The sequence below is a fragment of the Herpailurus yagouaroundi genome, unplaced genomic scaffold (genome assembly GCF_014898765.1).
Source record: "Herpailurus yagouaroundi ecotype Mexico unplaced genomic scaffold, PumYag 207, whole genome shotgun sequence".
Taxonomy (NCBI): Eukaryota; Metazoa; Chordata; class Mammalia; order Carnivora; family Felidae; genus Herpailurus; species Herpailurus yagouaroundi.
Genome location: NW_024412438.1, coordinates 2,011,249 through 2,027,203, shown reverse-complemented (window position 1 = coordinate 2,027,203; position 15,955 = coordinate 2,011,249).

Genomic DNA, 15,955 nt, shown 5'->3' with positions numbered 1-15,955 from the left:
GGAGACACAGAATCGGAAGCAGGCTCCAGGCTCTGAGCCATCAGCCCAGAGCCTGACGCGGGGCTCGAACTCACGGACCGTGAGATCGTGACCTGGGCTGAAGTCGGACGCTTAACCGACTGAGCCACCCAGGCGCCCCTAGAGCCTTTTAAAAATGAACTCCTCACAGGGTGCCTGAGTGGCTCAGTCAGTTGAGCGTCTGACTCTTGATTTCAACTTGGGTCATTATCCCAGGCTTGTGAGATCAAACCCCGATCCAGCCTCTGTGCTGAGCATGGAGAGTGCTTTAAGATTCTTTCTCTTTCTCCCCCTACCCTTCTCCTCTGCTCTCTCTCTCACACAAAAATAATAAGTTAAACAAACAAACTCCTCATACAATGAAATTAGGACACTTGATTATGCTGTATGCCAATATTCCCTAGGAAGGCAGCAGAATATTTCCCCTGAATTAACACTACTTGAAAAATTACTTATAAGCAGAATCAATGTAAAGCTTACAACTTTATTAAAAAATACCATTTGAAATTCCAAATTAAAATGAAGCATTTGAAACATAGATGGAGCCAATGGAAAATACTTGGCTCATTCTGAGATTTTTCAGAGATCTCATTACAAAACTAAGTATATATCTTGAAAATGTTCTTTTAAGAACTGCTTTATTTATATAGACTAAATCTGACAAATATCACTTCGGCAACTTCTGGAAAATCAAGTGCCCACAGAGAATTAGGAAATGTTTATTATTCTTATACATGCAAATCCCTCACATTTTCATAAAATGAAAGGATTATAAATATTCTAAAGATATTAATTGCCATTCATTTTTCTGCCATTTATAGAACATATGCCATTATAGAACATCTGGCCTATGAATATGCATATAAAATGTATACATACATACATACAATGATTGTATATGTAATATAACGTACACATTCATTCAATGTAACCTCCGTTAAAACTCAGGTGGGTTTTTAAAATAGATATCAAGAAGGCAATTCTAAACTCTAAATGAAAAATCAAGGGACAAAGCAAAACATCTTGATAAAAGAGAACAAATTTGGAGGACTCAGAACTGCTGATATACATTTCCAGACTCACTGTAATGCTAAAGAAATCAAGACAATGTAATATTGTCAGGAGAACAGACACCCAGATCAATGGAGCCAAGGAGCGTACAAAAATAGACACTCACATTATGGTCAAGAATTTAACAGAGAAAAGAAGGTATTTTGGGCAAATGGCACTGGGAAAATCGGACATACGTGTGCTAAAATAAATCTTGCATCATACCCAAGAATGAACACAACATGGATCACAGATCTAAATGTAAAACCAAAACCATAAAGTATCTCCCAGAAAATGGAAGAGAACATCCTTATGACCTTTGGCACAACAAAAGTGTGGATGCTCTAACATCAAAAGCTCAATATGTAAAAGGAGAAACTGACAAACTGAACCTCATCAAAATTGATGGCCCTCAGGAATGAAAAAAAAAAAAAAAGCCACCCTGGGAGAAAGTACTTGTGAGACATGCATCTGCCTAAAGACATTTCCAGAAAACAGGAAAACTCAAAACTCTTAAAACCGCAATGAGATACAGCACCGTCACACATTTATAAGAACAATTAACTTATTTTTTTTAACAAAACAGCTGGTGATGCCAAGTGCTGGGAGGGTGTGGAGTAATTATCTTTCCTGCAGGTGCTGCTGGGAACACAGAATGCTGCAGCCTCTGTGGAAGAGAGTTTAGCAGTATCTTGCAAAATCAAACACGGATGTATGTCATCTAGCATCCCCACTCCTAAGTATTTAGCCCAAAGAAAGTCTATGGCCACACCAAAACCTATAAACAAATATTGATAGTGGCTTTATTTATAAAACTGTAAACAACCCAAATGACCTCCAACTGGTAAAGGGATAAACGAACCTGGTACACCCGTATAATACTATTCAGCCATGAAAATGAATGACAGACACACAATGTGGATTCATCTCAAACGCACTGTGTTAAAGGAAAGAAGTCAAAGGCTACACGTTGTATGATTCCATTGCTAAGACTATTGTGGGACGAATGTTTTGCTCTCTGCCGCTCGGATTCACACGTTGGAACTACCTCCCAATGTGATGGTGTTAGGAGAGGGACTTTGGGGACGTAATAAGGATTAGATGAGGTCATGAGCACGAGAGGCATTAGTACCCTTCTAAGAGTCTCCAGAAAAGTAGCTTCTCTCTGTCAGCTGCCATGTGAAGATTCAGAGAGGAGCAGTCATCTACAAACCAGACCCCAAATCTTCCTGACCTGGGCCTCAGTCTTCCAGGCTGCAGAGGTGCTCGATAGAAATGTGTGTTGTTTAAGCCTTCCAGTCTGTGACACGTCTGTCACAGCAGGCTGGATGAACTAAGACAGAAACTGACACTGAGAAATAGGGATGGTCCTCTAATGACCATCCCCTCTACCTGAAAATATGGAACTAGCCTTGGAGCTGGCCAACAGGCAGAGGCCAGAAAAGTTTACAAGAAAGTATTTTTTGCCTAAGAAAATCTCAGTCCCGGGGGGATGGACCATTGCAGTGACCCACATCTGTAGGGAAATCATCAGCAGTAACTTTGACTCGTCACTCCTGATAAAGCCAAGGCCAAATAGAGAAGAAGAATGGTATGAGCCGGGGAAGTCCATTGGAACAGACTTGCCCTTCTCGGTCCTCTGGACTCTGAGAAGCTTAGAAGAGGTAAGTGGAGGGGCTTGGAGAAACCCAGAAAGGTTGGAAGAACAGGGCTGAACTGAAAGTCCCAGAAAGGTTAGGCTGGCCCAAGACCCGAGCGGATGGAATCAGCTTTGCTTGAGAAACGGAAAAGATTTAAGTTATGCAAACGTTTCAAACAAAGGACTTAAAAGTCCAAGGCATAGGGATAAGAATAAGGGAACAGATCTCTCCCACTCTCGTCTCCGCCTCAAAATTACATATGCACTGAGGAGTCTGGCCCCTGGCAGAAAACCTGTATGATTTCCAGCCCTAACTGCAGGTGATTGCAAAGGCTTTCCCAGGCAGGCCACCCAGGGCAAGCCGCCCCATTGACACCAGACTTGGTCCTGGCCTGTGCACCACAGACTCTAAGGGGATGGCAGCGAGGACTGTGGCTCCTCTGGCCGGTCATGCCCTTTGTGTGTTTCCAGTCAGCCCAGCAAGCGTACCCCTACGTCTGTATCTGCAGCCTTGGACCAAGGTCCTCTTCAGGCACCTCTACTGATGCCTCTGCAGGGGACAAGGGAGAGGAGTGGACTTGGCTGGCTTAGTCCACGCTGTATCTTCTCCATCTCAGGGTCCCTAAAACTTCTGGATCCTTTTGTTCAGGGCTCCCACAACACTGAAATGACCCTCGGGCTTGCGCCGCTGCTCCTGACCCCTGATCAGTGCTCAGTTTCACAGGGGATAAGAAATGGGCTGCAGGAAAGTGCTTTCTTTGTCTTCAGCCTTTTGCTCATGCTATCATAGTAAGTGACTAACACGGTAAGGGATCAAGAGCTTGGCGGTTACTTTCATCCGGCCTCAATGTTGTTTCAATCTGCTGCTCTCTCTTAACTCAGCTGAACCCCTGGCACACATGTAGAGAGTCCGGGAAGAGGCAAAGAAGGTTCATACTTCTCTCCATTGGCAAATCAGTCCAAAGGTGACCATGACCACCGTCTTCGAACTGAGACATCTTGGACCCTCCCAAGCAGACACAGTTATTGTCTCACTGTGTTTCTGGCATCTCAATTTATTTCTCCGAAGTGAGTGATGATAACCTCTTTAATAGAAGCTGGGTCCTTATGTTTTGGCAAAAGCAATGTTCTACTCTACAGAAATCAATGTGCCAATTCGAAGTTTATCTGTTGGAGACTGGATGGAGACAAAATGAGCTCACCTAATCCCACCAGGCGAAAGGAAGGTGGGTAGAAAACATTAGTCAGGGGGTGGGGGGGCCCAGACTGTGTTCAGTCTGACTCACTTCCCTGATACAAGATTTTCAGGAATCTGAAACTCAGGCATGTCTGCACTCTTTATTCATGACCTTATTTGGTTTATAGTCCTCTGACTGGGAACAGAGACCAGTATGTAAGATGGTGTCCTCCTGGATCAGAATTAATTCTGAAAAAATCTGAGGGTGTGCAAAGAGAGGAACAGTATCATTACTAGGGGAAAAGTCTTATTCAGCCATCATGCCCCAGACATATAACATCATCGCCATTTCTTTCTTTTTTGAGGGACGGAGAGCGAGAGAGCAAATATGAGCAGGGGGAGGGGCAGAGACGGGGGTGGGGACGAGAGAGAGGGAGAGCGAGAGAATCCCAATCAGGATCCACACTGTAGGTGCAGAGCCCGATGTGGGGCTCAAACTCAAAAATCATGAGATCATGACCCGAGTGGAATCCAACGTCCAAAATTTAACTGACTGAAACACCCTGGCATCCCCATCACCACCAATTTTAAATCCTATAAATGTATCTCCTCCTGCCTGAGCCCAATTGCTTTCTGCCATTCATGCAATCTCAGATATGTCCCCAGATTTTGCTAGTGAGGTCAACATAAGGAGCACAGGCTAAGGGTCCTTTTCTTCTACCCACTAGGCAATTCACTTTCTCCTTGACTCAGGACAAGCCCGCACCTTGGACCCACATGCCTTTTTTCTCTTACCCTCTGGCATAGACGAAGGAGGTCCTTTCCTGGGTTTATGCGGCCGAAGTCCCTTCAGTTCATCAGGTGGACTGTTGTAACCTGTTTCTAAAATACTCTTGGGAAGATTTCTCTCCCGGAGATTCCCCCCGATAACCAGAGAAAAAACATCCACCCCATCTCCCCACAGATTAATTAGTGGGACCTCCTCCTCTGATCTTTTCTCATTAGTTCTCCTGAGTAAGAGGAACTCCAAGAGCCTTTTTAAAATATGAGCCTTCTTTGATAGATTTGCTCAGAATTAATAGATTATATAAATACATATTTTTTTCCAGTTTTATTGAGAAAAATTGACATCCATTGCTGTATAAGTTTCAGGCACAGCATGACAGTTTGATTTACATCTGCTGTGAAATGTCCAGCTAACATCCATCTTCCCATGGAGATACAATGCAAAGAAAAGAAGAAAAAAAGGAAGAAAATTTTCTCCTTGTGATGAGAGGTCTTAGAATTTCCCCTCTTAAGAACTTTTCTATATACCATAGAGCAGTGTTAGCTCTAGTTATCACGCTGTACATTATATGCCTAGGACTTATCTATGTCATAACTGGAAGTTTGTACCTTTTCACCACTTTCCTCCAGTTACCTCTCCCCTCCCCTCCCCCTCTACCAGAGTCTGATCTCTTTTCTGAGATGTTTTTTTCTTTTTAAGTTTCCACATATAAGTGAGATCATATGGTACTTGTCTTTCTAGGTTTGGCTTATATCATTTAGCATAATGTCCTTAAGTTACATCCATGTGTGGCAAGTGATAGGATTTCCTTCTTCATGACTAAGTAATATTCCACTATATATATGCATATATAAGACATTTCTTATATATATATGTATATATGTGTGTGTATATATATATATTATAAATGTGATATATATATATGACATAGATTGTGATATACATATATATATATATATATATATATCACATTTTCTTTATCCACTCATCCATTGATGAATACTTAAGTTGTTTCCATGTCTTGGTTACTGTAAATAATGCTTCCATGATCATGAGAGTGCAAATATCTTTTCGAGTTGGTGTTTTCATTTCCTTTGGGTATATTCTCAGAAATGGAGATGCTGGAACATATGGTAGTTGCATTTTTAATTTTTTGAGGACCCTCCATATTGTTTTCCAGAGTGGCTGCACCAGTTTGCGTTCCCACCAACGGTTCAGCAGTGCGGGGGGGTTCCCTCTTCTCCACATCTTCACCCGCACTTGGTATCTCTGGTCTTTCTGGAGATGATCATTCTACCAGGTGTGAGGTGATATTTCATTGGTTTTGGTTTGCATTTTCCCAATGACTAGTGATGTTGAGCCCCCTTTCATGTACCTGTTGCCCTTCCATTTATCTTCTTTGGAGAAGTATCTACTTAGGTCCTTTATCCATTTTTTAATTGGGTTGAGTTTTTGCTTTTTAGTTGAATGAATTCTTTACAGATTTTGGATATTAACACCTTAACAGATATATGGTTTGCGAATGTTTGTTTCTCATTCCATAGGTTGTCTTTTCACTTTGTTGATGGCTTCTTTTGATGGTTGTGTGCCACCCCCTTCTGGTTCTCCTTTCCCACTAGAGGAACCTAAGGCTCAGGGAAACTGCTCCATGTGCTGGCCTGCAAGGAAGGGTGATGGGTCAATTTATAGACACTTCTCTTCCCCTTCGACCGCAGTCGGTCACGGTCTTTGTGGTGAAGGGCTGCTTCAGACCCACCCCTGAACTCTAGGGTTCTCTCAGGGGTGTCCTATTTTTGAATAGTTGTTATTTGTTCTTGTGTAGAGGAGTGAAGTCAGGGACAACCTATGTCATCATCTTGGTGATGTCACTCCTGAAGCCACATTTTAATGAAGAATTTCTTTCAACTGGATTAGGGATTTTTCCCCCCTCTTTACTCTCTGAAAGAGTAGTCGCATTTTTCAAGGTCTGTTGCATTTCCCCAACACACAATTTCCATGGCAATAGCATTGTTGACTATGTGATAGGCAATGTCATAAGAAGTTTTTTACCAGCCACTGCGTGAACAACACACACTAGCCTGTGGAAGGTGAAAGAAAACAGGGAAGAGAGTACAACTGTCTTAGCTAATGCCAGCCTGTTCAGCCCGGGGTTCCTGGCCAGCTGCTGACCCTGGATACATGAGTGAACCAGGACAAGAAGAACCACCTATTTGATTCCAGGCCAAATTGTCAACCCATAAATTAACAGACAAATAGTTTCTGTCTTAAGTCACTAATTTTGGGGATGTTTCCTTTCTGTAGTGAAAGACAATTGATACGGTTTCTTAAACCAACCTTTCCACCTGTACCTTGGCTCCACTCTGATCGCCTATCAATACAATAGAAATGTGATTCTAAGAATGTAATTGCGGGGCGCCTGGGTGGCGCAGTCGGTTAAGCGTCCGACTTCAGCCAGGTCAAGATCTCACGGTCCGTGAGTTCGAGCCCCGCGTCGGGCTCTGGGCTGATGGCTCAGAGCCTGGAGCCTGTTTCCGATTCTGTGTCTCCCTCTCTCTCTGCCCCTCGCCCGTTCATGCTCTGTCTCTCTCTGTCCCAAAAATAAATAAACGTTGAAAAAAAAAATAAGAATGTAATTGCTTACTTAAATCTTTCCAGGGTCCTCACTTGGCAATTGAGATACATTCCAGTATCTTACAACATGACCTCCAAGGTTCTGCATATTTTGCCTCTAGCCTTCACTTCGTGACTCTTCCTCTGTCCCATCTGCACATCTGCATTTGGTTCCTATAGTGCACTCAGCTGTTTAATCACCTCAGGGCATTTGCACAAATGATTTCCCTTATGCACTTTCCTTGTCGATTCCTTCTCAGTCTTCAAGTGTCAATTTAAATGATACTTCATCAAAGAAGACTTCTCTCGCATTACTTCTGAATAGATGTCGATGTATATTAATTCTTTCAACACATTTTGTTAAATCACTCTAGAAAAGATTGTGCCATTTTGACATCGCATCAGTACTGCTGGAGAGTGTATATTTTCTTCATCACATTTAAGCTATCATTTTTTAAGGTACAATGTGGCTTTTAATAACATGCAATACTCTTATAAATAAATTAGAAACTATAATTAAATACAAAAGTAAACATAGAAACAACCTATGAAATATGTATACAAAGGTAATTAGAGTTGCCTGAGTTCTCTCAGATTTTGATGGTTTCCTGTCTCACATTTAGTCTTTCATCCATTTTGAATTTACTTTTGTTTATGGTGAAAGAAAGTGGTCCACTTCCATTCTTCTGCATGTTGCTGTCCAGTTTCCCCAATACCATTTGCTGAAAAGACTATCTTTTTTTCCCCATTAGATACTCTTCCCTGATTTTTCAAAGATCAGTTGACCATAGAGTTGTGGGTCCATTTCTGGGTTTTCTATTCTGTTCCATTGATCTATGTGTCTGTTTTTGTGCCAATACCATACTGTTTTGATGACTGCAGCTTTGTAATATAGCTTGAACTCCAGAATCATGATTTCTCCAGTTTTGTTTTTCCTTTTCAGGATTGCTTTGGCTATTCGGGGTCTTTTGTGGCTCTATATCAGTTTTAGGATTGTTCTAGCTCTGTGAAATGCCGGTGGTATTTTGATAGGGATTGCATTAACTGTGTAGATTAAATGTGCTTTGCAGGTGTTGATGAAAATGCAGAGAAAGGGGAGCCTTCTTGCACTGTTGGTGGGAATGCAAACTGATGCAGCCACTCTGGAGAACAGTATGCAGGTTCCTCAAAAAACTAAAAAGAGAACTACCCTACGACCCAGCAGTTGCACTATTAGGTATTTACCCAAAAGATACAAAAATACAGATTTGAAGGGGCAGGCGCACCCCAGTGTGTATAGCAGCATTATCAACAGTAGCCAAATTATGGAGAGAGTCCAAATATGCATCCACTGGTGAATGAGTAAAGAAGATGTGGTGTATACACAAGGGAATATTACTAAACCATCAAAAATAATGAAATCGTGCCATTTGCAATGATGTGGATGGAGCTAGAATGTATTATGCTAAGTGAAATAAGTAAATCAGAGAAAGACAAACACCATATGATTTCATCAATACATGGAATTTAAGAAACAAAACAGATGAACATATGGGAAAAAAGAGACTCTTAATGATAGGGAACAAATGGAGGGTTGATAGAGGAAAGAGGGGGGATGGGCTAGATGGGTGGTGGGCATGAAGGAGGGCACTTGTGATGAGCACTGAGTGTTATATGTAAGTGATGAATCATTCAATTCTACTCCTGAAACCGGTATTGCACTCTATGCTAACCAAATAAAATTAAAACAAATAAACAGAAACGCACACATAAACAAGTGTAATTAGAGTTAAAGACTCCTTACGTTAAAGTTCTTCTTGTTTTCATACTAAGGGTTGCGACCCGTTAATGGGTGGTGAAATCAGTTCCAATGTTAATGGAATAGAATAAGGAGAAAAAAAAAGAATACAAAAGACAAGAAACACTGAATGGAGTAAGTGTAAGTACTGTTTTATAAAGTGTTTTTGTTACAAATATGGAAATGAATATGTATGAATGTGGATCTTATATTGTGATTTAAAATACGTTCTTTATTGTGAATCACAGTTAAAATATTTCCGTGATCCCACTTGTTCCTTAATACCTTACTTCTCTGCTTTCATCAGCAGTTAAACTCCATGAAAGAATGATCTGTACTTGAAGTTTCCAATTTCTCTTTGATTCTTTTCTATGGCATTACTCAGTTCGGGTTTTTCCCTGCAACATTGCATGCACGCTTCTCTCATTGAGTTCAAGAGTGGCCTCCAGGTGACTACGTCCATGGCCAATTTTCAGTCTTCATTTTACTTGACTATTGCAGGATTTGGCAAAGTCAATCACTTCTTCCTCCTTTATCTTGTTCATTTGGCTTTGGGGACACTTGTTTTTTTTCTTCCTGTTGGGCACTCTTTCTGAGTCACATTTTCTGATTGTCCCTATTTCCCCCAAATCTGTAACAGTGGAGTGCCCCAAAACTCATACCCTGGGTGGTTTCCTTCAGTCTCACGGCGTTAGATACATGATATACGCTAATGATGGCCACATAGGTCTTCATCCTGGCCTTCACCTACCCAGTGTTTTTAGCAGATTTTCAAAAGTCCACTTATGCTTAAACTAAACTTATGATTTGTCTCCTCCCAACATCCCCTCTGGTTTCAGTTAATGGCATCTCTGCCATCCCAGTTGGTCATCCTTGACTCTTCCCTTTCCCACTTCATTTTCAATCCATCAGAAAACTCTGTTAGCTCTGTTGTCAAATTATATCTAGAATTCAGCCACATTTCTTCACCTCCATTGCTGCCATCTTGACCTAGGCCACCATCATCTCTCACAGGATTGTAGCAATATCCTCCCCAGGACTCCAGCTTTCTCTGTATCTCCCTTCATTGTCTTCTCAACAGGAAGCAGCCATGTTTTTTGTTTTTTTTAATTCTAAATCAGGATAACTCTCCTGTGTTCCAAACTCTCACTGGCCCCCATTCTCAGAATAAATTAGGAAATTATAAATACATACAATAGCCTTTGAGGCCCTAGAGGTTCCATCTTTTTTTATTTCCCTGCACTCTCCCTGCAGTGGTCTCCCTCCACCTCTACTCCATTCCAACCACAGTGGTCTCCTTGAATCCTTGAACAGGCCAGTGCTTGCCCACCTTGGGGCTCTCTCACCAGGTTTACCTGCTGCCTGGATTATTCTCCCTCCACATAACCATACGACTAACTTCTTGTCCAAATCTTTGTCCAAATGTGACCTACTAAATGAGGTCCAACGTGACCACTCTGCTTAAAATTATGATCTCCTTACCCATACCAGACCCTCTTGTCCTGCAGCATTTTCTTTTCTTTTTCCCACAGGACATAGTTTCATATAATTTGCCAATTTTCTGGTTTACTATTAATATGTATTTTAAAAAACATCTCCCCTCACCACAGTGTTAGCTATATAAAGGCAGGAAATTTTGTATCCACTGTATCCCAAGCACCTGAAACAGTTCTTGGCATAGTAGCCTCAGTAAATAATTGTTGCAGGAATAAAGAAATGGGTCATATAATAATTTCTGTAGTGGGTTAGCATCTTTTAAGCCCAGAAAGATTTTAGAGCCAACTGTAGAAACAGGTAATAGATCAAAACTATTATTTCTCTTTTGCCCTAAGAAAAGTCTATGCATTTAGTATTTTGTGTATTTGCATTATTTAAAACAGTTTGACCTATTAGAATACCAAATCTAACTTCTAATTCGAATTTTAAATTTGTAATAGAGTAAGTAATTTATACTTTTTAAAAATCAACTCTATTGAGGTAAAATTTATAGCTAATAAAATTCAAAACATTACGCTTGTTATTTAAAATTGGGACCTCACCATATTTATCACAGGATGGAAACACTTAAAAGAATTTAGGATTAGGGGTGCCTGGGTGGTTCAGTCAGTTAAGCTCCAGGTTCACAGATTTGAGCCCCGCGTCCGGCTCTGTGCTGACAGCTCAAAGCCTGGAGTCTGCTTTGGATCCTGTGTCTCCCTCTTTCTCTATCCCCCCATCCCCCCTTCATGCTCTCTCTCTGTGTCTCTCTCGAAAGTAAATAAACATTTTTAAAAAAGGATATCGCATTAGCCATATTTTTTATTTCTTTATTATAAAGGTTATTTTTAGAAACTGTAGAGGCTTTGTTATTTAAGTTAGAATATTGAGGTTCTTAAAAACAAAATAATGTATATCATTGAAATGTTTAAAAGGATTTAATCGCCAAGCTTATCAATCAGATGAAATAGTTGTCAAACATCTTTAATAGTGAGGGATAAAATCTATTAGATTTATAAATAGAATGCTAAGATTTTTAAAAATGTTTTTTAATGTTTATTTTTGAGAGAGAGAGACAGAGAGCAAGTTGGGGGGGGGGGGAATGCAGAGTGAAAGGGAGACACAGATCTGAAGCAGGCTCCAGGCTCTGAGCCCTCAGCACAGAGCCTGACGCGGGGCCTGAACCCACAAACCAAGAGATCATGACCTGAGCCGAAGTCGGACGCTTATCTGACTGAGCCACCCAGGCGCCCCTGGAATACTAAGATTTTTAAGCGGTAATTCAAATATCAAAGAACTAAATTCTTAAATACTTACTTCAAATAAATGTAGTTTGATTTTATAACCAGAGAAACTTCTGTACAATTTTCCTCACACAGAAAACTTTTTCCTTGAGTTTCAAAAAGCTCACAATAATATAGGGAAGGATTTGCATTTCCAAAAGGGTTGAGGGGTTAAGGTAAGCTCTTCTTCTTCCAGGTCGGCACCCCCAAATGGGCCTGAGAATTTATTCAGCTACCCGGACGGAGGTGACTGACATCTGCCTCTTGTGTCCTATGCTACTGACACTTCCATTCTTGACACGTCTCCCTTCTGCCCCCAGCTGCTGGCTGCCTTCCTTCTCTTCATGAAACCCCTGACAATTACCCTGTGTCCTTGGTCTGTTTCCCACAGCAGCTGGGCCAACACTTACTTTTCTAGGGACATTTACCTCAGTCCCCAAAATTACTAGTGTCGTTTGGGGAGAAGGCAGAGACCTTTATCCCAGGGGATAGAATGTGTGTGGCCTTTGTAATGGCGAGCATAGATTCCACGGCAGAGAGAGAGGCAGGGAGAAACAAGCCGGGGCAGAAAACCAGTAAGGAAAAAAGACACTGAGGTGAGACTGGTGTGAAATTTTAATGCAGCCTGACACGACACAGAGCATTTTAATATAGTGCTGTTAATTTTAAAAATGGACACATACGTGTGTTTACATGATGAGTGCATTTTTTGTTTTGGTCCCAAACCTATGTAGGTCATCTACTTAACCTTCAAGCTTCCAAGAGTACCTACCTACTCTGGAATTTTTTAGACAATGTGAACCATAAGCACAATGGGGTTGATGGTGACAAGATGACAGAGACGGCACGAAGTCAGTGCCGATATGTGTCTGTGAGTGGCTCTTCAAGCTATAAGGCGATCCTGTCTAATTTGCAAATACTTAGCAGTACTTATGACACCATATGTGACCAACTATTCTGTTAACTAGGCAAGTGATTTTGCTGTTCGGATGCTTAAGTTGGTACAGACTCTTCTCAATGGCATTTTGGCAATTTTTATTGAGACTCTTGAGACTGTTTAGAGCCTCCGTTTCACCCAAATAGCACGAGGAAGATATGCTGAAGAGTAAAATATTGTATACGAAGACTCATTGGAATATTTGTTACACTAGTAAATTAGAAACAACTTAAGTCGGTAGACATCTTTATTGTCTGGAGATGAAACGTTGGAGACACAAAATGAGTTGTGACAGAATGATCCCCTCTGTGGGTAAGAATAAGATCATTTAAAGTGGGTATCTTAGGGGCACCTGGGTGGCTCAGTCAGTTGAGCGTCTGACTTCAGCTCATGTCACGATCTCAGGGGTTGTGGGTTTGAGCCCCACGTCGGGCTCTGTGCTGACAGCTCAGAGCCTGGAGCCTGCTTCAGATTCTGTGCCTCCCTCTCTCTCTCTCTGCCCCCCCCCCCCCCCCCCCTCTCTCTCTCTCTCTCTTTCTGAAAAATAAACATTAAAAAAATGTTTTTAAAAGAAGACTAATCGGCAGTCCACACTGCACAGGTTTTGTAAGAGCGTCAAATATCCATGTCTGTATCCACACTATAGGGTTCATTAATTAGCATAGAGCAGATCTCCTCAACTGACATTTCGGACCAGATAGTTCTTTGCTGGAGGTGAAAGGCTGGAAGCTTCCCTGTCCATTGTAGGACGATTGGCAGCAACGCTGACCTCTACCTCCTGGGTGTCAGTGGCATGGACCCCTCCCCCAGTCATGATCACCAAGATGTCTCTAGACATCGCCAAGTGTCCCTGCCGGGGACAAGAGGGAGTAAAATCGCCCCAGTTGAGAATCGGTGGCATACGGAATGTTAGAATTGGGGGGGGGTAGCAAAAAAACCAGGTGACCAAGATATGTAGATTGGCTGGAAATATACCTACCCCCTCATCTGAAATGATAAAATAACACAACAAGCCAAGCAGCCTCTGAGGCTGGAGGGGAGGGGATAGTAATAGGACCGTGACACATACATTCCTGTGCCCCTCCCTTAACAGACGGTCCATCACCTGATCTCACCAGGTTAGCTTTTCTGCCAGAGAGAATTCTGATAATTTTGTCTTTACTTTGTCTGATTAATTTTGTCTTTGATTTTTTCTTTCTTCTCATAATCAGAGAGCCTGAAGTACAGAGATTTGGATGAAGGGCATTAAGAGGCCCTAACACGCAGTTATCAAATAAGTCATGGGAAAGACAAGTAGAGCATAGGGAATACAATCAGTGTCGTAATGACAGTGTATGGCGACAGGAGGTAGCTGCAGATACCGCGGTGAACACTGCGTGACGCATACAGGTGTCAGACCACGATGTCGCACATCCCAAACTAACCTAAGACTGGATGTCGATTATATTTCAATAATAAAAAGGAAAAAAAAAAGAAAAAAGTTGGGATTCCATGAACTTCGAAGGACAGGTGTGATAATGTTTTCTGCGCCTGTTTGCTCTTAAATGCTTGTATGTGTGGCGGAACTCTGAGACGTGCCTTCGCTGTACTAAACCACCCTGGGGTGAAGTTGTCAGAGACGGGGACTCCACAGTCGCCTGACGGGGGAGCGATGTCAATCGAGCTGCGGCGGGAATCACACCGCAGTCTACAAATGCATCACGCCGGCACGCACACCTTGAACTCACACGATGTTAAGTGCCAGTCGTATCTCAAAACTTTTAAATTAAAATAAATACCTCGAAGGAGAAAACAACTGATATCAATCCCAAAGAGTCAAGGCAATTGTGAGCTGACAATAGATACAAAAAATAAAGTTATTCTGAAAGTAGAATTCCAGAGGATTTAAACAAACGGAGAGTCAGCACGGTGTATGGCAGCCAAATATTTTTTCATTTTTTTCGTTCTTCCTTTTTGTAAATACAGCAGAATATTAAACCTATGTTGAAACAGGAGAAATACAAAAGGCAAAATTTCCCTTTGTTTTTCTTTAAGAAAACGTCGACTTACGAAAAAACAGAAGTTTACGAGCAAAAGTAATGTAGGCTCTGATGGTGTCTTGCCTGAAATACTCTTATCTAGACTCATTGTTTTCAGACTTGATTTGTCCCAATTTACCGTCCACTCAGATTCTGGAATAATCTTTCTTAAATGCAAAGCTGTCAATACTGTGTCTGAAAACAGACGTGGAGGTGAATCGCAGAGGCTGCCGAATAAAGCCTAAACATCCTAGCATGATAAATAATGTGAATGTACATGAGACTTTTAAATCATTTTGACATCCCAAGATCTCTCAGTTCTGTTATTCCCTGTATAAACTCCTCATGACAGAAGTTAACACTGTTATAATGTTCTGGATTCTTCTTTCAGAGGCAGCCGGGAGATCAATAGGGAAACTAACATTTTGCTCTGTGGCCAGTACATTTTGGAATTAGGAAATCGAAACGTGGAAAAGAGGAAAATTGGCAGGTCTTCAGAAACTTGAGTCTTTAGGAAAGGAGATGCATATAGGAAGGCGATATTGGGCCTTCCAATCATATCTAATTGGACTTGTGTATTTTCTGGAAGAGTGGAGCTCCCTTTTAGAATCTCAACGACTAGGCTCCTCTGGCTGCCACGGCATTGCTTTATCTTGAGGGCATTTTCTGATTCCGCTAAATAAAACGCAAGCTTCCTGCATCAGAAGTTAACCCAGAAATCATGGAGGCTAAGAGAGTCATACAGCTAGTGGCCCAGACAAAATTCAATGATGTTTGTTATGACCATTGGTAGTCCTGGGAAATCCACCAACCCCCTCATCCCTGAGCTATGGGCCTTTCCCCCTACCTCACTCATGCTGCTAAGCCTAGACCAAGCTTCCACAGGTCTGCACTGAAAACGAACAGAAAAAATAAAATTCCCCAATACACAGCCCCAAATGCCACCCATGCACACACCAAAGTACAGAGCCCACCCCTCATCCCAAAGCCACCTCTTCCAGAACCCAGGGGCCACCTCTGTCTGATGAATGTCCTCATCTCCATGGTTGTGCAGTCTACAAACAGGAGAGTTATGACTGCAAGCACAGCCCCGGGCGTCTCAGGGGATCGTCCAGTGGGAGAAGGGGTCTCTTCAGAAAGGTTCTCTCTGGTCCCAGAGAAAGCAACTCCATGTCCCCTGTGG